This window comes from Eumetopias jubatus, unplaced genomic scaffold (assembly GCF_037043125.1).
Source record: "Eumetopias jubatus isolate StellerSeaLion01/CBP00866 unplaced genomic scaffold, mEumJub1_p1.0 scaffold_3, whole genome shotgun sequence".
Classification (NCBI taxonomy): Eukaryota; Metazoa; Chordata; class Mammalia; order Carnivora; family Otariidae; genus Eumetopias; species Eumetopias jubatus.
Genome location: NW_028274809.1, coordinates 147,262,836 through 147,286,958, shown reverse-complemented (window position 1 = coordinate 147,286,958; position 24,123 = coordinate 147,262,836). Strand labels below are relative to the sequence as shown.

The window sequence follows — 24,123 nt, the reverse complement described above, 5'->3', positions numbered from 1 at the left end:
TTTTGTTCTTTTTTTGATTCTACTGCATTGGGTCAAATGCGCCAGTTTCTCTCTTTTAGTTTAAGTTAGCTGCGTCTGTCTCTCATTCTTTATCCGATAGCCATCATCACAGATGAAATAATTAATGAGTCCTTGTAATTTTAGAGTCTTGAAAGGGTTAATGCAGCTTCCCAAAGAACCTGATTTATATGCAGCGATAAACTTATGCTCCGGCATGCAATAGTTAGTGAAAGCTGTTTGGTTTACAAGGACAAATTTAAAATTATAGCAACTTGAAAAATACTCTGAATTTCAGACCCAAGACTATTTAAATATGCTACTATTCTTCATCTTTATAGAGGATGTTTTCTTATGCTTTTATTGCCTGTGTTAGCTAACCCCATCTCAGATAATGACACCATTTTTGATGACATGGATGAATACATCCAAAATTCAAGTCATCCTCCCAGCAAAGTGGTAATCCTGTAAGGAAGGTCAACGAAAACATACCTATTAAGCCGAACTCTTTGCAAGAAGCAAGCAAGATAGTCTTATTACCGTTTTTCTCTCAGGCTTGCTATCTGATTTCTATTGGGATGTATATCTACTTACCAGTTTAAATCCCATTGTTCATCTTATTTCTAGCACTTGTTTGTTTTCAATTGCTAGAGACAAGTACACAGAATCGGGTGTCATTTTTTACATTCTCAGAAAATAGAGTTAATTCAGGTGCAACTAATCCTCTCTTGCTTATTATTTAGTAATCAACACCTGCCAATAGGATTTGGGAGTCCCAAAAGATAGATTTTTCAGAAAGATTTTTATATTTTTATATTTTCAATGACATTCTAATCTCCAAAAGCTTTTCGTTAAATTCATAGAACTCTACTCTCTAGAGATAGATCCAAAGTTTCAGTTCAGTTACCTTAAATTAGATGGACATGGTTCCGAAAGAACAGAGGGGTACCTTGCTCAGATCAGTAGTTTTAAAAACATAGTGTTTTTAAAGAAAAAAAAAACAGTACAAAATACACATATGGAAATGTATTATATGAATTGGAAATATACGTGAAACTATACTTCTCCATAAGTGATTGCTACAAAAATTACTTATATTACGATTTAAAAAATAAACCAAAGCTAGAGGTCCTTGGTGTGCATGCATGCACACACAGGTGACAATAAATATGTATTTTCACCAAAAATGCCTTCTGTGAAATGAAGTTTGTCTGAAAGAACTATTAAAATTGATAGCGTCCCAGAGGTAAATTTAGAATGAAATACAGATAGTCCGAACCTAAACAATTTGGCGTTGATCTTACTAAAACAACTCCCACCATCAAGCTGCTAATATTGCCACAATTATTGCTACCATTATTATAGCTAGTTCTAAAATACATAAATATTAGGAAAGGAAAGATAACTGACATTTTAAATAAAGCCTGTTCTTGGAATTACTTCTCTAAAACCATTCTGTTCTTATTACCTTTAGTGTGCTATAAGTTTATTGGAAGCTGATGTTTTTTATCCTGTATGATTGGGTCATCCTAAGAATGAAAATTTAAGCAAAATCAATACACTCAATATCATGTTCTAGAGTAAATATACAAAAGTGTTTCTTGTAATGGATTTTACTGGCAATGACAAGCCATTTCTTATGTAACAGCTTTAATATTTTGTAATCATTAAAGCATACTGAAGCAATGGAGAAATTGGGAAAAGAGGTCAGGAAATTCATATATAGAAAGATAGGAGGGACGCCTGGGTGGCTCAGTCGGTTGGGCGTCTGCCTTCGACTCAGGTCCTGATCCCAGGGTCCTGGGATCAAGTCCTGTATTGGGCTCCTTGCTCGGCGGGGAGCCTGCTTCTCCCTCTGCCTGCTCCTCCTGCATGTGCTCTCTCTCTGATGAATTAAAAAAAAAAAAAAAAAAAAAAACTTAAAGAAAAAGAAAATAGGAGAGATGTCCCTCTGTATCACCCTGCTATGTAATCAAACCGAAAAGTCAAAAAGCTATTGGAGAATGCTACCCTTCAATCAGAGCAAAGATAAAAATGTGTTTCTAAAGGATGTGAAAGCTTATCCATACATAATGCAGTATAAACATCAAAAGGTGTCTACAGTGATGTTTTAAATACTTTCTTATCTTGGAGAGTACTTTCTGTAATTTAATTGATAATCAACCATACCTGGAGCAAAGAACAGATGATTAAAAAGTATATTCCCCATGAGTAATATTAACAGGAAAATAAATATATGAAAACTTATTTTATTTTCAGACTTGTAGTCTAAATCCAATCTAAGAGGAAATTCATACTGACATCACAAGGAGAATTCATTGAGGCAGTCTTTTTTAATTTCAGGCATGTTATATTTGAATTTTTTCCCCCTAAAAGATATGTATGCTCAATCTTAGAAGAAGCTATTTTTGAGTAGCTGCCTAACAATTTCCATGGTCATTACTGAAAAATGTTATACAGTAGTCCTCCCTTTTCTACAGGGATACTTTCCAAGATCTCCAGGGGATGCCTGAAACCATGGATAGCACCGAACCCTATATACCATACGCTGTGTTTTTTCCTATACATACATACCTATGATAAAGTTTATTTTAAAAAAAGTTTATTTTGTAAATCAGGTACACTAAGAGATTAATAACAATATCTGATAATAATATAATGCAATTATAACAATATATGGTAATAAAAATTATATCAAAGTGGTCTTTCTCTCAAAATATTTTATTATATTGTATGCATCCTTCTTGCGATAATGTGAGATGATAAAATACCTATGTGATGAGATGAAGTGAGGGGAGGGACTTAGGCACTGTGATGTAAAGTAAGGCTACTATTGACCACCTGGTGATATGTTAGAAGAAGATCATCTGCTTCCAGACTGCGCAGTTGACTTGAGGTAACTGAAACCATGGAAAATAAAACTGTGGCTAAGGGACACTGCTATAATCAGAACTACTCAGTTTAGTGTTCAAAACCCTCCATAATCTGGCCCAAATAAATTATTTAGGCAGTTCTGGCATATAAAAAATAATAAACTTAAATTTGAACAAGTCAAATTTGTACACTTTCTTTCACAGTAAATCTCTTTGCAATCTAGGAAAATGGCAGCAACTTTCTAAATGAATCCTGAAATTCCTTTAGAATGGTGTAATTACTTGAGTCAATTGGAGAATGTGGAACCTGCTAGTGGTCACATAGCTGGGATCACAAAATGTCTGCCCAAAAGAGAGAACAACTTGAATTTGAGAGAGTGTCATCCTAAACTTAAAGTTTTAGGTGACTTATTTTAATTTTACTGGTTCAGATGAGTATGTTCCTTCATCTAAAATTAACTAGTATTAAAACCCAAGGTCCAATAAAAAAAACGGAATAAAATTTAACTATTTGATTTGGCAAATTTTTAATAAAAGAGGTATTTTAGTGTTTATTTACTGAATTGATAAAAATATACATGATCATAAAAGAAAATTACCTAGTTAATTATTATTATAAATAAGGTCATTGTAATAAGCATTATAGCAAAATAGAGAAATTATTAAGTTAGAAGTACTCGGCAAATAAAGACTTCTTATCTATTGGGAATGATGCTTTTATGATTAAAAACATATATATCTGCACATAATTTTACATAAAATTCCAAATATAAATGATTCATTGTAAGATTAATCATTTATTTTAAAATTTCACAGTCTAACATATAATAACTCATTGATCTACTTATTATCCATAAACATAAAGGTGGTATCTATGTGAACCATATATTTGAGAGATTACAGTGATTTAAACCAAAAAATATAGTTAGTATGATTATAAAATTATAACACACACATAAAATGATTATATTACATATAATCATTCTAGTATGTTAAAATTCAAAGAAATATATATGTGCAAAAATAGGAGAAGATTATGTTCAGTGAACTTCAGTAATTGAGTTTTAAACTGGAGAGTTTTATTGTAGCATATATGTGGATGGAAAATATTCACAAGCTTCACTATCTTAATATTTTAAGTGAAGAAAATATAAGTCTTGAAATGATAAGATAACTTGTAATATGTCAGATAACTATCAACAAAGAACTACAACTAAAAAGGCAAACATTCATATTCTTAATATATGCACCCCTCATACCCATGATGAAAAAACATTTTCCCATACCAAATGGAAATGAATGGAAGGAGCCTTACCTAAGGACAAAAATCTTATGGAACTATTTAGTGGATGTAAAAATAAAGGCCTAATCCACCTTACAACAAACAGCCTTTGGGTTTCCTGATACTCAGTCCTAGCTCCCAGAGGACTCTGTGTTTCACGTTAGTAGACAGTCATGGTGAAGTACAGATGTGTGCACAGGTGAGTATGTCCGCACACCTGCACATGCACCAGAAGCACACAAGTGCACATGAGCAGAGAGTTGATGTCAGATTAAGAGAAAGAGATTTTTAAGAACACACAAAATCATGTGCATAAATATATATTTTAAAAGCCAGAATGTTTCTTTGGTATAAGGTTATCCTTAAATTTAAGTTTTACAGAATTGAAAAATAAAATTTTTTCCCAACTGATTTTAATTTAATGAATGTGAAATCACAAGTATTTAAGGATAACAGGGATGACTGTACATAGGTGTGTCAGTATACATATGTGTACATGAACTCATGTTGTCAAACTTTTCTCCTCACTCCCCCAAATCAGAAATAAGTAAAACTCTCTTCATTGTAACACGATCTGCTTAAGGACTTTACTTGTATTTTCCCTCCAATTTCCATTCATTTCCACACAGAAATAATGCAACCTCTTCCCTTTTTCTGGCATGAGTAAAGCAACACAAATAAATATAACAGTAATTATTAGATTGCTATAACATACATGTATATTTTTCAAGCACCACAAAAACCTGATATAATAATTTTCTCCCCTGGCTTGTTTCCTTTGTGTAGAAATTAAACTGCTCAGAAACCAATCAAATCTCTCAAAAGCATTCAAATGACTTAGTCTTGGACAATATACAATCCAGACATAGAAAAATATAATGTGATGAACTAAAATTTCACCTGAGAGAGATACTTCTTTCTGTCTTTCACTTAATCCATCCAGTTATTTCATATTTCAATGTGTTTTCTCAGATCATCTGAGTCACATCCAGAGCATACTTCAAAATTAAAAGATATTGACAAAATTTATCAAGTTCAGGGGATTTTAATTTTGAGCTTCACTAGCTGTTGCAATTGATAGGAACTTGGTTCTGCCCTGCCTTTAGGAATCTGTATTAGGGTGATGTGTACAGATTTTACAAAGTAATGTGTAAAGAAGCCTTTGATATATTTCCATAAAATAACACTTCTAATATGGAGTGTAATTGCCTCTCCAAAGTGAAAGAAGAATTTGTGGACCTAGTTTCTCAGGTGAAACACAGTTTCTTCTTTAGGCTGCCACAGTCATATAGCTTGCTCTACACCCACAACCAACATCCAAGCAAAGTAATATTCCCCTTTCCTACAACAGCTTTCTCTCCAGTCCACCAATTTCTTCCCTAGCATTTCCTACATTCACTCCAAAGTGAAATTTGTATAAGTGGTGATTTTTTTACAGTAAATAATTAAGAATTGGACCACTTAAACTCACTGAAGAACAATAAACATGAAAAACCTTGATATAAATGAATAAATATTTAGATTCTCTCTTCAACTCTTAATGTTACACATCTTTTCCTGAAATACTAATAGTACTGATGCAGAGATAATAGAATAAATTACTTATTTACTATGCTACTTTCCTTTAAAGAAATAAAATCTACAAGTTCTGCATTTATGTGTGTATAGTCTTACGAGTGCCATCATCTAACAAGTAAAATTCGGATCACAGAGAAGAAAGCTAGCAGATGAAGAAATTGCTCACCTGGAGGAAGCAGATCAACAGACTGAAGTCTAGTTGTGATGGTGTGTAGGGTGAGGATAGCAAAGGAAAGCAAAGTCGGGAATGCTTGAAAAATAAAATATTTTTAGTTAACAAATAGAAAAACCAAGTGGGAAAAAAGGGCCAATTGAATCACGACTCCTTTATTGATTGCAATTTTTATATTAAAATCAGTTAGATTGATCAATCCCTAAAAGATACAGTCATTGGTATTTCCCCAGATATGTAAAATTTAGTGTTATTGGAAGAAAATTACTTTGGGGGAGTATTTTAGTTTAGATGAGAGAGAAACAATGCAAAGTAACTATATGAATGCCTCGGTCAATGGGAAAAATACTCTTGTGATGATGGATTCATTTATCCTACATAAAATAGAAACTTCTCCATAATACTTGGTAGAAGATGTACATATGCATGCCACCAAATCAGTTGCAGACTCTCTGTTCTTTAATATCTCTAGAGAATAAGGCTTTAATAAAGATGTTCACTTCTAGTGAAATTTCGATGTGTTTTGTCTGGAACTTGAAACAGCAGACTACTTGAAACTTAGCTCTTTACTCAGTCACTAGAAACCCTCAATTTTTAAAAGCATATTGACTTCCCTAAAAAGGTGAATTTTATGATTTGTGAATTGTATCTCAGTGAAGCTATTATTAAATAAAAGTGAATAAAAAAATAAAAAATAAAAGCATATTGACTTTAGTAATGAGAAATACATATATTTCTGTAACAATTTCAACTTTTTTCACCCAACATATAAATGTCATTTCTATAAAATTAAAAGAAATGCTGCATTTTGTTTTTGTTTTGCTTTTTAAGCACCTCCAACTTAGGCATATATGGATGTATAATTGATCAGTTTCTTAGACAAAAAAAGAGAACACTTTGTTTGCATCTAAATGCACAGTGAATATATGAAATCGATTGCTATCTAAAAGTCCTGCCAAAAAAAAAAAAAATGCCTGTTGGTGAGCAAAGTAGCTTTATTTTTTAAATAGTCTCATTTTCTTATTTTCAACCTTTATTCAACATCTGTTGTTTGCCCCTCCCCTGGAATGTAATTATGCAGGATTCCAATGTAAAACAGGTTGAGTAGTTAATAACAGGCAGCTCAAACATTTTTCCACACTGTTGCCCTGCAGATGTTTTCTTTCATTTTTTTTTCTTTTCTCCCCGGCTTTGTGTTTAATTTTTGTATGTTTCTCTCCTATTCTTAAAGTATATTCCCACAACAGATGGAAACACCTGAAAATAAGTCTGCCTCATGCACATGTTTAAATGATGCCTATTGTGATATTTAACATAGAAAAGAGAATACAGAATATACAGAATATTGGTTTACAGAAAAAAATAATCAATCTGTAAGTCACCTTGTTACTGTTCAATTTAAAATTCTGAAGAGACAATCTAGTTTTTGCCAAAGACATATGAGCAAAAGTTTATAGTCTACAACCTTCATTTATTCTTATTTTGTTACCAGACTCATTTGTCTTTTTTGCATTTGACATGATTCTCTTAAGTTTTCAGTCCTACCATAAATTGGACTTTTTTTCTATCCACTGACTATTTTACTATGCAAAAGGCACTTTACATTCACTTGATAATAATGCAAACTCAGTAATCAATATCTAACATATTTTAGATATGTTCAAAGTATAGCATATATTTTTAAAATAATATAACAAGAATCATATAAGGTATAGACCTCTTTTGTTCAGAAAAATATATTTCACTGAAATTAGAGGAAAAAAAAAACCAGGTATAGGATGTTCCCTGGGTTGGATATTGTCCCCCTGTAGTCATGTCCACCCGGAACATTAGAATATGACCTTATTTGGAAAGAGGGTCCTTGTAAATGTAATTATTTAAGATGAAGTCATACTGGATTAGAGTGGGCCCTAATCCAAAGTATGATGTTCTTAAAAGAAAACTGAGACACAGAGACAGTCATACAGAGGAAATGCCATGTGAAGATAGAAGGAGAGATCGGAGTATTATGTCTAGCATCACTGCAACCACCAGAAGTAGCTAGAGGCAAGGAAGGATCCTTCTCTAGAGCCATTAGAGAGCATGGCCCTGATTATACCTTGATTTTGGTATCTGGAAGTGATATGCTGTTGGAACAAATACCTAAAAATATGGAAGTGACTTTGGAACTGAGTAATGGTAATAAACTGGAAGAGTTTTGAGATGCATGATTTTTAAAAGCCTAGATTGCCTTGAGGAAACTACTGGAAGAAATATAAACATCAAAAAACTTAATGACTCATCTCAAGGCTCAGTAAGAAGTGAGGCGAGCTAGAGAGAAAATTTCTATCATCTTTGAGGACACACATGTGGCTTTATCATCAAGAACAGAAAGTACATAGATGTATGGATGTTAAAGGTGTTTCTCATAAGGTCTCAGATGGAAATGTTATTGGACAGTAGAAAGCAATCCTTGTTCTAAAGGGGCAGGAAACTTGGCCACATTGTTGGGTGAAAAGGAGAAATTGTAACTGATGAATTTGGATATTTAGCTGAAGAGCTTTCTGAGCAAAGTGTAGTAGATGCGGCCTGATTTCTCCTTTCTGGCTATAGTAAAATGTGAGAGCAAAGAGATCAATTAAGGAATGAACTTTCAAGCAAAAAGAAACCAACACCTGATTTGGAAAATTTTCTGCCTATCCAGATAACATGCTCTGGAAACAAGGGCAAGGGTGTGGCTAGACAGCTGTTTGCTATAGAGATTAGGGTGTGATTTATGGATCCAATCAACCATCATCCTAAGAGAAGTCAGGATTAGAGATGAGGTTACTGAGGAAGGATCTGTGAAGAACACAGCTTGTCTAATGGTGTGGCTCCCCTCAACCTCCACAGAAGGCAAATAATCATTGAGAATTTTATGTAACACTGCTAACATGGACTGAAAAGGACAGAGATGAGACAAAATGAAGGAAAAATTACTTTAAAGTACCACTACAGAGACAGGGACCAGGAAGGGTGGGTTACTGCACCAGAGAGTCCAGAGGGCTTAGAGCGCAGAGTGCCAGGACGGAGAGAATTCCTCTCAGTCCTTGAAACCTACTAAATTTGCCCTGCCGCATTGCCAACTTCTTTTAGATTAGTAACCCCTTTATGCCTTCCATTTTCTCCCATTTAGAATGAGAATGTCTACCCTATGTTTGTCCCACCACTATATTTTGGAAACCAGTAATTTCTTTTCCAGTTTGATAGGTCTGTGAAAGAAGTGTAATTTTGCTCAGGGAGGACCATACCCAGAGTCTCACCTACACTTGATTTAGATGCTGAGATGTGAGACTTTTTTAGTTGATATTTAGATGAGATACAGGACTTAGAGTTATGCTAGAAAGGGTTAAGACGTTTGGATGATACTGGGAGGGGGTAGATGGATTTTGTAAAAGGGACAGATATGAATTTGGGGGTCCAGAGGATAGACTGGGTTGAATACTGCTCCTCCAAAATTCATGGCCACCTAGAAAATCAGGTGACCTTATTTAGAAATAGGGTCTTTGCAGACATAATTACTTCAGATGAAGTCAGTTAAGTTAATATTAGGATGGGTCTAAATCCTAAGACGGCCCTCCTTATAAGAAGAGAAACAAGAGATACAGAGACAGTCATACAAGAACACCATTATGACCATGGAATTATAAATGGGAGTGATTTGTCTACAATTGCTGGCAACCACACAAAGCTAGGGACACGAAAAGAATCCTTGTCTAGAGCTGTGAGAGAGTATAGCCCTGCTAATACTTTAATTTTGGACTTCTAGTCCCTAGAACTGTGAGAGAATAAATTCCTTTTTTTTAAGCCATCCAATTAGTAGTATTTTGTTATAGCTGCCCTTGGAAAGTAATACAGATTGTCAAAAAATAAAAACAAAAATAAAAACAAACAACCTTCAAAATATAAAATACCCAGATGGCAAAAAAAATCACTGTGGAAAATGACAATTGGGCAAATTACAAAGTAGGTTCTAGAAAAGTAAAACAAGATTGATATGAATGAATTAAAATGTCTTCTATATTATGGTTCATAAATAAACTAAATTTGGCATAAGAGATGGTCCATATGCCAGTAAAATTGATGCTGCTGAGTATAAGTCTTAACTGAAAATCACCCAGGAAAAATATATCTTGTGTGTGTGTGTGCGTGTGTGTGTGTGTGTAAGATTATCTAAGTCCTATGAAGTACTTCAAAATAGAGTATTTTCTTTTTTTTTTTCAAAAAGACTTTATTTATTTGAGAGAGAGAGAGTGAGAGAGGACATGGGCAGGGGGGAGAGGGAGAAGCAGACTCCGCTCCGAGCAGGGAGCCGGCTGCAGGGCTCGATCCCAGGACCCTGAGATCACGACCTGAGCCAAAGGCAGACACTCAACCGACTGAGCCACCCAGGCGTCCCAAAATAGAGTATTTTCTTAAAATGACTGCAAACTAATAGCTCTCTGAACTTATTTTCTAAGATTGCTAAGACTTCTCTCTTTAGTTTCTATTTCTTTTGATTTTTATGTATAATAATCACATTTTCAGTACCATGTGTATGGCAACTTCGCTTAAAATTTCCATGCATACTAGTGGGCTCTTAGACTGAAGGTATGGACACATACGTGCATGAGTATTTGGATTAACAAATAAGAAAAAGTCTCTTGTAAGGAGAAAACATATTTCCATATATGTAAATATGGCTTCAAATACACGTATGTTTCTAGTCAGAAACTTACTTAGCATTATCTGAAGGCATATATTAATAAATTTTTCCACTCGGGGGTGCCTGGGTGGCTCAGTTGGTTAAGCGACTGCCTTCGGCTCAGGTCATGATCCTGGAGTCCCAGGATCGAGTCCCGCATCGGGCTCCCTGGTCAGCGGGGAGTCTGCTTCTCCCTCTGACCCTATCCCCTCTCATGTGCTCTCTCTCTCTCATTCTCTCTCTCAAATAAATAAATAAAATCTTTAAAAATAAATAAATTTTTCCACTCTTTGGGAAAGCGAATACATAAATATTTAAATAGTCAATTTTTATATTTGTATGGGCAGCATTTGACTTGATTTTTCATTTAAGTGGGAAAAAATAAGGCAGAAGTATATTTCCCTTAAGAATATGATACTAGGGGCACCTGGGTGGCTCAGTCAGTTAAGTGTTTGCCTTCAGCTCATGTCATGATCTTGGGGTCCTGGGGTCGAGCCCCTCATCGGGCGCCCTGTTCAGTGGGGATTCTACTTCTCCCTCTGCCTTTCTCCCCTGCTTATACTCTCTCTCTCTGTTAAATAAATAAATAAAATCTTAAAAAAAGAAATATGATACTAAATTTCACCAAAATATACTGTACATTAGCAAAAGTTATATGCATTATTAGCAAAAAAAAAAAAAACATTTTAAGTCAGTTTAGTATATATACATACAAACATTGTGTTTCTTTGGGGTTTTATGTCCCAGCATATTAATATTAAATCATCTTTTTTTCTGTAAACACTTACCTTAGTCCTTTTGGGCTATTATAACAAACTACCATAGGCTGGGAGATTATAAACAATAGAAATTTAGTTTTCACAGTTCTGGAGGCTAAGAAAAAGTCCAAAATCCAGCCACCCGCAGGCTCAGTGTTTGGAGAGGACCCACTTCGCAGTTCATGGAAGGCTGTCTTCTCTGTGTCCTCACGTGGTAGAAGGGGGCCTCTTTTATAAGGCCATGAATCCCATTCTGAGGGCTTCACCCTCATGACCTAATCTCCCCAGAGCATCATACTGAAGAGTAGGTTTCAACACATGAACTTTGGAAGGACACACATATTCAGCCTATAGCAGCACTCTACTTCATGAAAGGAAACAAATGGAACCAAATCTCATAACTGGTCTGTTTTGGAACTACCTAAAAAGGAAAAAATACTATATATATATATCTAGTATATACATATTAGACATAATATATTATATCTCAGTATATGTTAGTTACTGAGTATTCATGTGCCTTTTGCAAGTGCAAAGCCTAAGAATCGATCCAAGTTACATATCTCTCAAAGCAATTGAATCTAATGGTGTGTAAAAACTGACATTAGTATCTTTACACATAAATACAAGAAATTTATCTCTTATTGTCTTGTTATACCTTTCACAGTAGAATATTTCTGCCATGTTATTTCAGTTTCTTTAAATGAAAAAAATCAATGCATGCTTTATTGCAGCATAGCAAATTACCCCCTGCCACCTTTTTTTCAAATAATGTCTTCTAAGTACCATGCCTACACCTTAGGTTTCAGTGGGTTCTTGGTAGAGATTTGAGTCACTGAGCTGGGCTCTACAATAGCAAAGAGCTATTAAATTAATTTTTCCTTGCTATTTGGCTCTCAATCATTATGCTGACCCAGAAAAAGAATGCAAAGTTAAATTTTAAAAACTGACTTTTATTATCAAAACTATAATCAAAGGGAAACAATACTTGATATACTTAGGGTTTTCTACAAAAGTTCAGCTGACTATTAGACTGCTTTGGTGAGCAGATTTTGTAATCTGTAATGCTTACCAAAAAGCCATGGAGGCATAATAGGCCATGTTATCATCACTGTCTTTAATGATGGCTACAGAGAGGAGGAAATCATTTAATCCATGTTACTATGATGTCAAAACAAAATGGTACACTGAGAGGTACAGGCTGGGTTATGATCAAACTTCAGAGATTACAAACCTATGTAGCTGAATTCTCAATCATTTTAATCTTGAAATCAGAGGATAAGTATGTAAGAATATTAAAACATCCAACTCAGAAGAAAATCTTATCTGAAAATTCTCTGTGAATTTCCTTACTTTAGTAACAATAACAATGACAGTAAAATGTAAAATGTAAGTCAACACTCTTATTACGACAGAAAGCAAACATCACTAGAGCGCCGTGCACACAAAATTACTGAGCTTATATATATGCCACAAGCACAAATGAGTTACATTCTGAGAGTTTATTCTTTATTCTGACTTTGGAATTCAAAATGTATTTTATTACATAAAAGAGCCATAGTAAAATAGAGTCTTAGTTTAGTTTACAAAAACCTGCTTAACTCGAGGGTGTCTGACTCTAGTACTAAGAATACTAATTCTGGCTCTAATTTGAAGTCCTGGCAACAAGGAACAATAAAACATAATGGGCAGTAGAGGAAGAACAGAGCTGGTTCCCTCCATCCCAGACACTGGAGTGATTCTATGAGGATATATGAGTAAGACTTTGTTTTCTTCCCATTTCCTTTGTTCTCTCTTCTGCATTTTCCCTCCACTTGAAACACTTTGTCCCACCCTCCAATTTATTAGACCTCCCTTGTTTTCCTAATCAAGAAATATCACATTGGTTTATTTACTACCTCAATAAGTTTGCTATGCTCCCAAATTACCTAAAGATTTCTCCTCCCTCAAGAAAACTCTCTTTCCTGCCATGCAGTTCATAGCTGGTATAGGTTGCGAATACAAACATGAAAGCAACCCGATTAAATTTATCCAGATTCATGTGACTTGATACACCCCTAAATCTCTCAAAATTTAGAGAAAAATAAGGCGCCTTTTATGACCTATTTTAATGAATTTCTTGGCCGAGGAGTCCATGTCTTTACAACAATAGTAACCTTTCCAAAACTAGTTAACGGTCTCATCTGTAAAAATTGATCAAAGTAAACCGAGGACATAAAAACACGACCGGGGTGGAACACACCCATGCACATGTGCACCTGCATTCACACAGATGCATGCACACTTCTACAGAGGGACAGAAAGGCTAGTGTCACATGGGACCCTGCCCACATCCCTGGCTGTGCCCGCTTCTAATGGCTATTTCCTTTTCCCACTTTTTGAAGGCACAGACAGCAGCAAGGTTCAGAATGTGGCAAAGACAATGAGGAAGGAAGAGTGTTCTTCTGTGTATGTGGGTCATTTATAAATCAGGCCCTGCTTGTCTTGCTACATGCAGCTGCATATGACACTGCTGTGTTCTTTCGCTACCCGGTTAGCACAATGCAAGCAAGGCGAGAACAGCCCGGTCAGCTTTGACGACAGCTACCTGCTCTGGGTGGGGAGTTGAAAATTTCCATCTTTAAAACTGTGTGCTCCCAAATGTAAATAATATTTGGCAGTTAGAATAACGAGGAAGGGCAGAGACTGAATTTGGCAAACCCTGTAGCTGGATCTGACGTCTTATTACATTGGTTCTGGATCAAATTGCTGAACTTCTACGTTCTTTCCCTTCCTCATCTGCAAAATGGGGATACCCTCATTGGGCTGTTGTGCAGATGAAAGGAGCACGTGCATGCAAAGCTCTTAGAACAGTTGACAAAAACCACTCCATGAATGCTGCCATTGAGTTATAATGCCAGGGCAGTACTGGCAAGTCAAAGAAAGTATAATACAATTTGTACACAAGCTCAGTGTGAATGTGGAGTCTGCTGGAAGTGAAAGCCACTCATCTTGAGACTCAAGGTTGGAGCATTACAGAGCAAAACATACCATTACTGTTGTCGCTTTTATTTTTAATATGCTCAGTATAATACTTTTCACCCCAAATTCAAGCGTATAATGAGTAAAACACATAATCTTTTGGGGGTGGTATTAATTTACACAGTTGTGGTGAAAAAGCCATAAATATATGATTCTTTCCCTCTAGGGCATTTTTGGAGTGAATGGAGTCAGAATTCCAGAACACTGATGTTCTGTCTCTATGCTTTTCTAAGAGGAAAATGTATTCAAAATACACAAAAATAGATAAGATACATTTTCCTGAAGAGTAAGATGACTAGATGGAAAACAATTTAAATCATGAATTCCCTGTTAAAACAAACATTTTAAAACAGAAAACAAAATGATGGGTATTTTAAAATTAGAACACGAGAATCTAATACCTCTAGCAGCTGTGAGAGGTATGTATGTATTTCCTGTCCTCTGCCTTTAGGGATTCTTTAGTGGAAAAATCTGATAAATACGAGAAAGGTAAAGGATTTGACCTGGGCCACACACAAACTAGAAGCAGAATGAAGGTTAGAACGATGTCCCATGTCTACCATATAGGTTTTTTCATGCTCTACTTCTATATTTATGCAAAAAAATTCAGGGATTCAAAGTACTACTGTCACAAGGTAATTTGATAAACTATGAAAAGTGATGCTAGTTTTTGTTTTTCTTAGATTTTTTAATTAATTAAGTTCCATTTTTAACAATTATTTCCATCATATCTTAATGCTGGGAGGAAATAATGAAGACTGCTTATTTTTTGTTTGGCCTCCTTATTTTTAAGAGTTTATTTTTAAGTAATCTCTATACCCTCTGTGGGGCTCCAACTCAAAACCCCAAACAAGATCAAGAGTTGCCTACTCTACCAACTGAACCAGCGAGGTGCCCATCTGGCCTTCTATTCATTATTTACATATGGTTTATTAACATTCAAAGAAATGATGACTCAAAAAATATATCTTATTTAACTCTTAATTGAACATTGTGGAAAGAACCTCATTTTCAGAATTGTTTGCCTGAACTTTTCTTAGAGTCTTTTTCAGGTCTCCATGTATATGACTTACTTCTCACATACAGAAAAATAGTTACATTGATACACTTAGTTTATATTTTTCCAAAGATATTTGGATAATATCAATATAAGTCCAAAGAAAGGAAAGCAAGTATTTCCTCCCACAATCAGGCTATCTCTTAAATCAAGCATCTAAACTTCTTTCCTTTCAACTATTATTTATATACATACACAGTCTTTGTGTAGTTTGAATCTCAAGGGAAATGTAATTATGTGTGATAATTTATATTTTAAGGATGAGAAGTTTAAAGATCACGCAATAAAATGTCTTTATTTTCCAGGCAAGAAAATTGAAATTCAGAATAGTTAGTCGCAAATTAAAAATAACTTTCCTGATCCCAAGTATAGTTCTTTTCCCTCACTCTATATATCTCTATATTTTTCTTTTTATGTTGTGCTTTTGTAGTAGTCACCCATAAATAACAGGTGACCACAAACATATTGTCTAAGCAAGGGTATTTCTGAAAGTGATAGAGACCACTATTAATGACTGTGTCTGGACAACAGGTTTAAACAGAGATTTTTCTGGGTAAATCATGACAAATGATAATCTATCCAGAAAATAAAGGAAGACCAAGTTTAACATCCTGTGATTTGTTTCTGAAAAGTCATTTAAAAAATAAAACAAATAAAAATCTTATTTGAGATCAATAATCTTAACATTTTTTTCTAGAAACATATGAATTTTTATTCTTTAAAATTGGAAAACAATCATATTTATTGACTGAATCAAAATATGTTTCATCTACATACATAGAAAAATGCAGTAGAAAATCTTTACTGCTTGGGGCACTTGGGTGGCTCAGTTGGTTGGGCATGCGACTGTTGATTTCAGCTTAAATCATGATTTCAGGATCGTGAGATGGGGCCCTGTGTCGGGCTCCGTGCTGGGTATGGAGCCTGTTGCTTAAGATTCTCCCTCTCTCCCTCTCCTTCTGCACTACCCTCTCTCTCTCTTTCAAAAAAAAAAAAAGAAGAAGAAAAAGAATTAGAAAAGAAAAGAAAAAAAGAAAAGGAAAGGAAAGAAAAGAAAAGAAAAGAAAAGTGAAAAAAAGAAAATCTTTACTGCTTTGTGAGAAAAATCCACATTGCCACAAACAAAAATCAAGGACTGTTAGGGAAATCCATACAAAGTATTAAGCTAATCAAAAACCTTTAAACCAAATTAAGAGTTATAAAAAGTAATGATAAAAACATGCCTTGTAAAAAAAATCTAATAAATAAAACAACTAGTAAAAAACAAATATAAAAATAAAAGAAGAATAAAAAGGCATTAGATACAGAATAAAAATGTAAGTATGCAAAGAGACTGTATGAATTAATCATACAAAACAGAAGGGAGAAATATAATGTGCAAATTTGATGAAGCGATTCTGGTGGTGCTCACTTGAGTAATCAAAGAATGACAGATCAATAATTAAAATTAGCAAGATAACTGAAGGAATAAGTTTCTTTAAAATTCAGGAAATTAATAGAAAGGAAACCTCACCTCTTTTTTTAATTTGGGGAAGAAATAAACCAGGGATATGAATTATTTCACACACACACAAACTTTAAAAACACAAATCAATGAAACATAACTAAATATAGACTCTAATATCTCTTTTGACACAACATCAATGCCTACAAGGGAATGCACACATTACAATACTACACGCCGAAATCATTCAAATGTACCATGGCTAGTAATTATCTAGGACACTAAAAGATCCTGGCAAAAGTTAATCTAATAAATCTGCCATTATCTTTAATACTTCAAATTTGCGCCTTGAGCTAAACAGTTGTCAAAATGGAGCTCTGTTTACAGAGAACTGAATCAGAGTGGGGAAATAAAGATGTCAAGGCTTTTCTATTTTTTTCCCTTTCAATTGTTGACATGAAATGATTAGCTGGTACATTTTATTCTGACTTTCCACACTGTGCCAAAGATCACTTTTTTTCCTCTCATAAATATATGCTACATAATGTGAAGGTGACTGCTCATTTGAGTTCTTTAGCTCTGAAAACTGGCTTTGGCAGTGTTCAAGGCCATTTTACAAGGCAACATCTCTGATTATTATATCTCTATGACCTGAATGAATCAGCTTCAGAGTGAGAGACAATATGTTAGAATATTTTTTGAGGGGGTCACATTATTTAATGATTTCTGTAAAACAGGTGAATTCATTTCACTAGAGAGTACTCAAAATTAGTATTGTAAATTGTTCAAAACACAATATGGTGCTCTTTGGTGTTTTCAGTAACATAAGCAGAAATAATTGCCTGCTGTTTCCCAGGAAGATTGAGAGAAAGCAGTATGATCTTTACAAAACACGAAAGACCAATGTTGGAACCCTGATTTTCCTTCACAATTGTGCCTCCTCACAGGTAGATGTTCTGTAACCTCAATTTCTCTATCAGATCGACCAGAAAAGTTGGTTCCCATAAGTATCTTTCAGTAATGGTACTTAAAATAAGCATATGAATGATCCTATGTTATTTAAAAAATAAGCAAAACAAACAAAAAACCTCTCTTCTTTTTTTTAAAACCCTCTCTTCTTATAAGTATCTTTTTATATACTTTCTATATTTATACATATATATAGAAATATAACCAATTCAATCAATTCAGAACCTTTTATAAGTCAATGATGCCACAAAATACATCAGATTAAGGTAAAAATCCACTTGATGAAATTTCCGTGTCTACTGTTAAAAACAAAATATACATTTTACTACTTTATCAAGGTTATGGATGTTCACTGTCATGGAATTTAAATGCCCCATTGTTATGACTTGATTATTCATGGAAGAAACTGAAGAATATCTGGAATACTAAAGTATGTTTTAATATATTTGAAAGAATGATGGAAAGATATGTAGGATTATGATCTGTTTGATTTCAAATAATGAAGATAACTTAAATTCATTTAATGTGAAGTACGGCAGACTTGTAGTCTGTTTTGTTTCTGACCCCCTTTCCAACTATCTTGGCAGTCTTAAAAAAATTCACTTTTGTTTTGAGCTGTAGGATGGGGATGCTAAACATATAGACTCTGTGGTTTATTTCATTATTAGTATTCTATGATCTTAAAAAAACATTCTAGGATATTTGACTTTTGATTCTACATAAAGAACATATAAAGTTGGTCATTCTTATCCAGGCAGTGTGATTTGGTAACAAGTGGTTCATAGTTCACTTTTGGTAGAAATGTGTTTATAATAAACCTAAAGAGCAGATAACATGGTAACAGAGCTATTCATGTTGGATATAAGAGACAGTTGGCTTCTTAACATTTTCTCTATTCTGCTTATTTGGCAAAATCTTTGCATTTTTTTTCTGTATGAGTTGTATATAATACATGTTACATTAAGAAAATCTGAGAAGATAGCTTATAAAACTAATATCCCATCAGGAATAAGGAAAATCATCTTAGATTTCTAGCACAAAACACTCATGCAAAAACTTGCTAAAATGCTGTTCTGCAACATGGCTAATAAGCATAAAAATAATTTTATTTTATGAATAAATAAGAACTATTCTGCTTAGCCATGAAGGTCTAGAAAGAGTGGAAAACCAACCTGAATTCACGGGTTTTCAACTTAATGAAAACAAGTGCATGCAGCTCAATGGAGAGGGCGCCTCTGAAAATGTGAGCGGGTGCCTAAATGAATGGAAGATTGTCTCCAGAAAAAATAGGTTCTCTACCGTAAAAAAAGCAAATGATTGCTCTAAAAAAGTAAAGTCTTAATAATGAATAAATAAATAAGGGATAAAAGACAAAAGCCACACAAATGATCACGCTTGATGCAAGTATTTCCTAATGATTTAAGTCTACTTAAAAATCCCCAAAATTTGAGAATTATTTAAAACAAATCAAGTGGGCAATGATCAATTTGTTGAGAGTGTCAATCAACTGTGGATGTGGGAGGAATTTAAGTAGATGAGAACATTGAAAACCTTCATATTTGACTCCTTTCTTCTACTAACACAGACAAAAACTTTGGCAGTTTCACTGCCATTTAGAAGGAAAACTTTTCTTCCTCATTGTGAATTTCAATTTATAATTCTTTTCTAATCTCTATTGTTAATATTCAAAATGCATAAAATCTTATACCTTGTCTAAAACAAAGAACCACTAACTTCCTTCATCCAATGTAAATGATAACAATAAATTTAAATCTCACTATTAATGCTTTGAAATATGTAAGACTAAGTGCAAGAATTAATTCTAAAACATTTAAAAACAGTCATATTATTTCCCTTATTTTTTTTTGTTTTCAAAAAAGTATATACCTGTATTTTCTTCTGTTCAAATAATCTGAAGTAACACTGACGTTTTCTAATGATATTCTATTTTCATATGTTTTTCTATTCAATGAATATGATTTTCTTTCTTAAAGTGTTAGGACTAAATAAATTAGTTTATATGAAATTATAAACCCACTCTTGAAAATTTACAAAATAAGAAGAATTTGGCCCTTGAAAACTGAGGATTTAAAAAATTTTATACCATCTGCAGTTTTCTTTTTGTGTTCTAGAATGAAATAGTATTTTCATAAAATGTTGCCTGTTGGAAGTTAAAAGTAACGGGTTTAGAAAACCAAGGTAATAGTTACAAATAAAATATAAAGATCAACCATCAATCCTTATTTCTTGGTAAGAACAACTGTTATAGTATCATATATGTATAGAGTTTACAAGCTGTGTTCACATTTATCAGTACACTTGAACTTCATCTCTAAAGAAGATGGGGCATTGCTATTCCTTCAACAGGATCCTGAAATCCGGCATTAAAGGGACAAGAGGCAAAAATAAACTGGAATCCAGGTTTTCGTCTTCACTGTCTACTTCTACATGAACCAAGATACCCTGAGCAGACTTAAAGTACAAGAATCCCAAAGTCATAATCCCTTTTTTAGTAATGTGGGAATAACATCTAAATTACAGAGGCTTCATCTGTGAGAACAGTGATGATATATGTAAAGAGTTTAATGCAAAGTAGAGATGTGATAAATGGCAAAGTATTCTACTGCATTGGTCAATAATTCTTAAATTTGGCTCAATTTTCCTATCCAAAATTAACTTAACTTCAGAAAAGTTTAGTTGGGGGAGGGGACTGATAATCAGCAGGCTATAACTTGAAAATGGGTTGATTTTTACTAAAATGTTTGGAGTAAATGCAATTTCCCATGAAGACAACTTATCTTTAGAAACCAATTTTTTCCCTTCCTTCCTTCCCTCTTTATCCCTCCCTTCCTTCCTTCCTTCCTTCCTTCCTTCCTTCCTTTTGTTCTTTCTTTCTCATTTGCAATCTTACTTTTATCTTGTATGTTTATATATGACAGGCTTGTTTCTGGCAGCATCTCAAAACGAAGGAGCTAAGCTAGTATTGATATTAAGAAGCGAAAATTTACAAAGTGAATGTGATCATGCCCTTCCTTTTTGAGAATTACTTAATTTTTTAAGGTGTAAATTATCAACATATTTGGAGCCATTTTTTTTTTCTAAGATTTATTTATTTATTTTGAGAGAGAGAGGGTGCACGTGAGAGAGTATGGGAAGGGGCAGAGGGAGAGTCCTAAGCAGACTCTGGGCTGAGTGCTGAGCCCGATACAGGGCTCAATCTCAGGACCCTGAGATCGTGACCTGAGCTGAAACCGAGAGTCCGCTGCTTAACCGACTTTTCCACCCAGGTGCCCCTGGAGCCATGGTTTTATACCAGATACCTCACAACAGAGAAAAGGCAATTCAACTTTCCCTTCCACATACACTCAATTTTAACTTATTTGGAAAAGAAAAACATAGTTGATTTCATTTCTTGCAGGCAGTAACAACCTCTTCTAAAAATTCTATTTAATTGGATAATTGAGGCCTTCACCTACTGGAACAAAAGTGTGTCCTACTTAGCAGGTATGCTGAGCAGCAATCAACTGGTTAATAACATACAAAACACTAAAGTCTATATGGCACAAAGGCCAATATCTTTCTACTCCTCATCAGGGAATTATAGAAACATCCTGACCCAGCTCTCTGGACACACAGGAGTTGCCATCCTGATTCAGATCCTTGATTAATATACTCTAGAATGATACATCTGGCAATGGCCTACATAGGATCTCTCTGAGGACTAGGGAAAAAATAGACTCTATTAAAATGGAACAATTATACTACCATATACTGTGACTGTATTTCAGTTTCCAGCAAAACAAAATGAAAAAAAAAAAAAAGGCTAAAAACCTTAAAATAATCACATGCGGATCTCAGGAGACTTCAGGGTGATATAAAACAAAATAAAATTTACCTTCATATTGTTTAATACAGAGACTAAAACTACTGCTTAGTGTGTTTATTCAACAATAAATAAATTCACACAGACTTCACTTTGAAGGTTATAAATTTGCTTTTAACTTCTGAATTAGCTAATGCTTCCTGACACTTTTCTTAATAATACAGAACATTCAGTTCAACAGGGAATCCCTGCCTGGAAGAGGAAGACTAACACAAGGATAGTTCTTCAATCTTATTGACACCTTTTCATATTCATTACTTTTTGAATCCTAACAACTGCTTTCTATGATGGTAAGTATACAAGGAATTGCTGAACATGATTTTACACATAAAAAAAAGTAGCTATTATAATGTAGGAATTACACTGTGCTCCAAAAATATTGCAGAAAGAACCCTTCTCTAACAGGCATTGTTAGTAATAAATACCTTTGGCTGAGAAAACATAGCATGAAGAGTCATACACTTGGACTGGTTTACCTACTTCTAGCTTTTACATCTTAATAACTGAGTCAAGATACAACTCTTGGAACATCAAAGGAGGATTGATTTCATTCACATCTAACTTGACCCAGAAAAAATATATAGAACTTGGCTATGAAATATCGAGGACATGTTGCCATCAATTATCTGCACCTTCCTGATATGCCATTCTTTGTGTAGATCAACTAAAAAAATATACTTCACTGAGTGCTGCAATATGGTCTCTAAAATTTATGTATCTACAGTTTATAAATTGGAAGTATTTTTACAAACTCTTTTGACTTTAATTGGTCTCTGAAGACATGGCTTAAATTATTGCAAAAGAATATAGAATATGAAACTGTAAAAACATAATAGGTTTTTAGATTTTCTTCTTAAATCAGGGATTTATAAAACTGTGTTTTTTTTGCAATATGTATATTCTCCAAAGACAATAAAAGATCATAAAATGTGAGAAAGTAGCATAAAAAGAAATATAATTAAGAAAATGATTATTTGATTGAAGTGAAGGGTTGTGTAATAATTTAATCCTTCTTAGAAAAGATATTTCTGAGTAGTTGAAAATTAAAAAAATAAAACGATCATCAGTGTTAAATTATTGTATTGCCACAATAATATTTTAAATAAGATACAGATGATTTTAAGCAAGTTAATTCACCATTACCATATAAAGTATATATATATATAGGATCCATCTCTACTCTGATCAACCTGTAATTCCTCTAATAATACACCCAGACTTTAAAAAGGTAAAATATGAAAGAGCAATGCAAAATTTTTTCAGTATACCTGAATTTGAGAATTTGAGTATTATTTGAGAAAGTACATTTTGTGGGCACCTGGGTGGCTCAGTTGGTTAAGCGACTGCCTTCGGCTCAGGTCATGATCCTGGTGTCCCGGGATCGAGTCCTGCATCAGGCTCCCTGCTCAGCAGGGAGTCTGCTTCTCCCTCTGACCCTCCCGCTTTCATGTGCTCTCTCTCTCTCATTCTCTCTCTCAAATAAAATAAATAAAATCTTAAAAAAAAAAAAGAAAGTACATTTTGTGTCCTAACTCCTTGATGTACTTATAAAAGTAAGAGAACATATCAGATTCCTTTAAAATTTTTTTTCTTCCTCAAATACTATTTTAATTCACAATGAGTTTATCACACTGAAAGAGAACAAAATGTTGATTTGTATTCAAGTGCTCCCTTTTTCTTATGACAGCAGTAGTTTCCTTGGTATTTGAAAATTGTGGCCATATCTTAAAGTGGAAGTCCTGACAATAGTTATATCCCTTGAAATGAGGAGTCAGGAACTATACCCCCTAATCGAAGCTGTGTCATGGATTTCCTTTGGCTATAGGAAAGCTGGGAAATTCTACTGCATCTATTTCTTGAATTGAAGAAATCCTTAAACCTCGTAAGAGCTTATTTATTAGAGAAATGGACATGAAATGCTTTGATTGTAAAACAAGTTCAAATACATATAAAATCAGATATTGTATAGATTATCTTCCCACTGGATATGTATGTTTATACATACACAATGTTTTTTAATTGAAGTGGTAATTTGGAGAATGAGGTTTACTTTTATAAAATGAGCTAGAAAAATTAAGTAAGCGTTTTTTCCCCTCCCCTTTGAAAGGAAGAGCATGAACAGGAGATTTAAAAAAAAAAAAAAGAAAAGAAAAGTACTAACCTAGAATAAGTGAATATGAAAATACAAATTAGTGTTCTTCCCTTCTGTTCTAGATTATATTAATTCATTGACCATTGTCACTTTTAGAGATGTGTTCCCATAAAGGATATGAAATACATACAACATTGTAGAATTCCCAGATGTAACTATTTTACATTAAATAAAATACTTAAATTATTATGGAAGAAACTAGCTGAACTAGTTTATGGTACATCTTAACTCATTT

The 24,123-nt window shown here is 33.9% G+C and overlaps 1 protein-coding gene across 1 annotated transcript in view; it reads right to left on the bottom strand.

Annotated features, from left to right (window-relative positions):
- PCDH17 (protocadherin 17) overlaps nucleotides 1-24,123 on the bottom strand; it is a 92,125-nt gene that overhangs the window by 10,501 nt on the left and 57,501 nt on the right. The gene's annotated exons all lie outside the window — the stretch shown is intronic.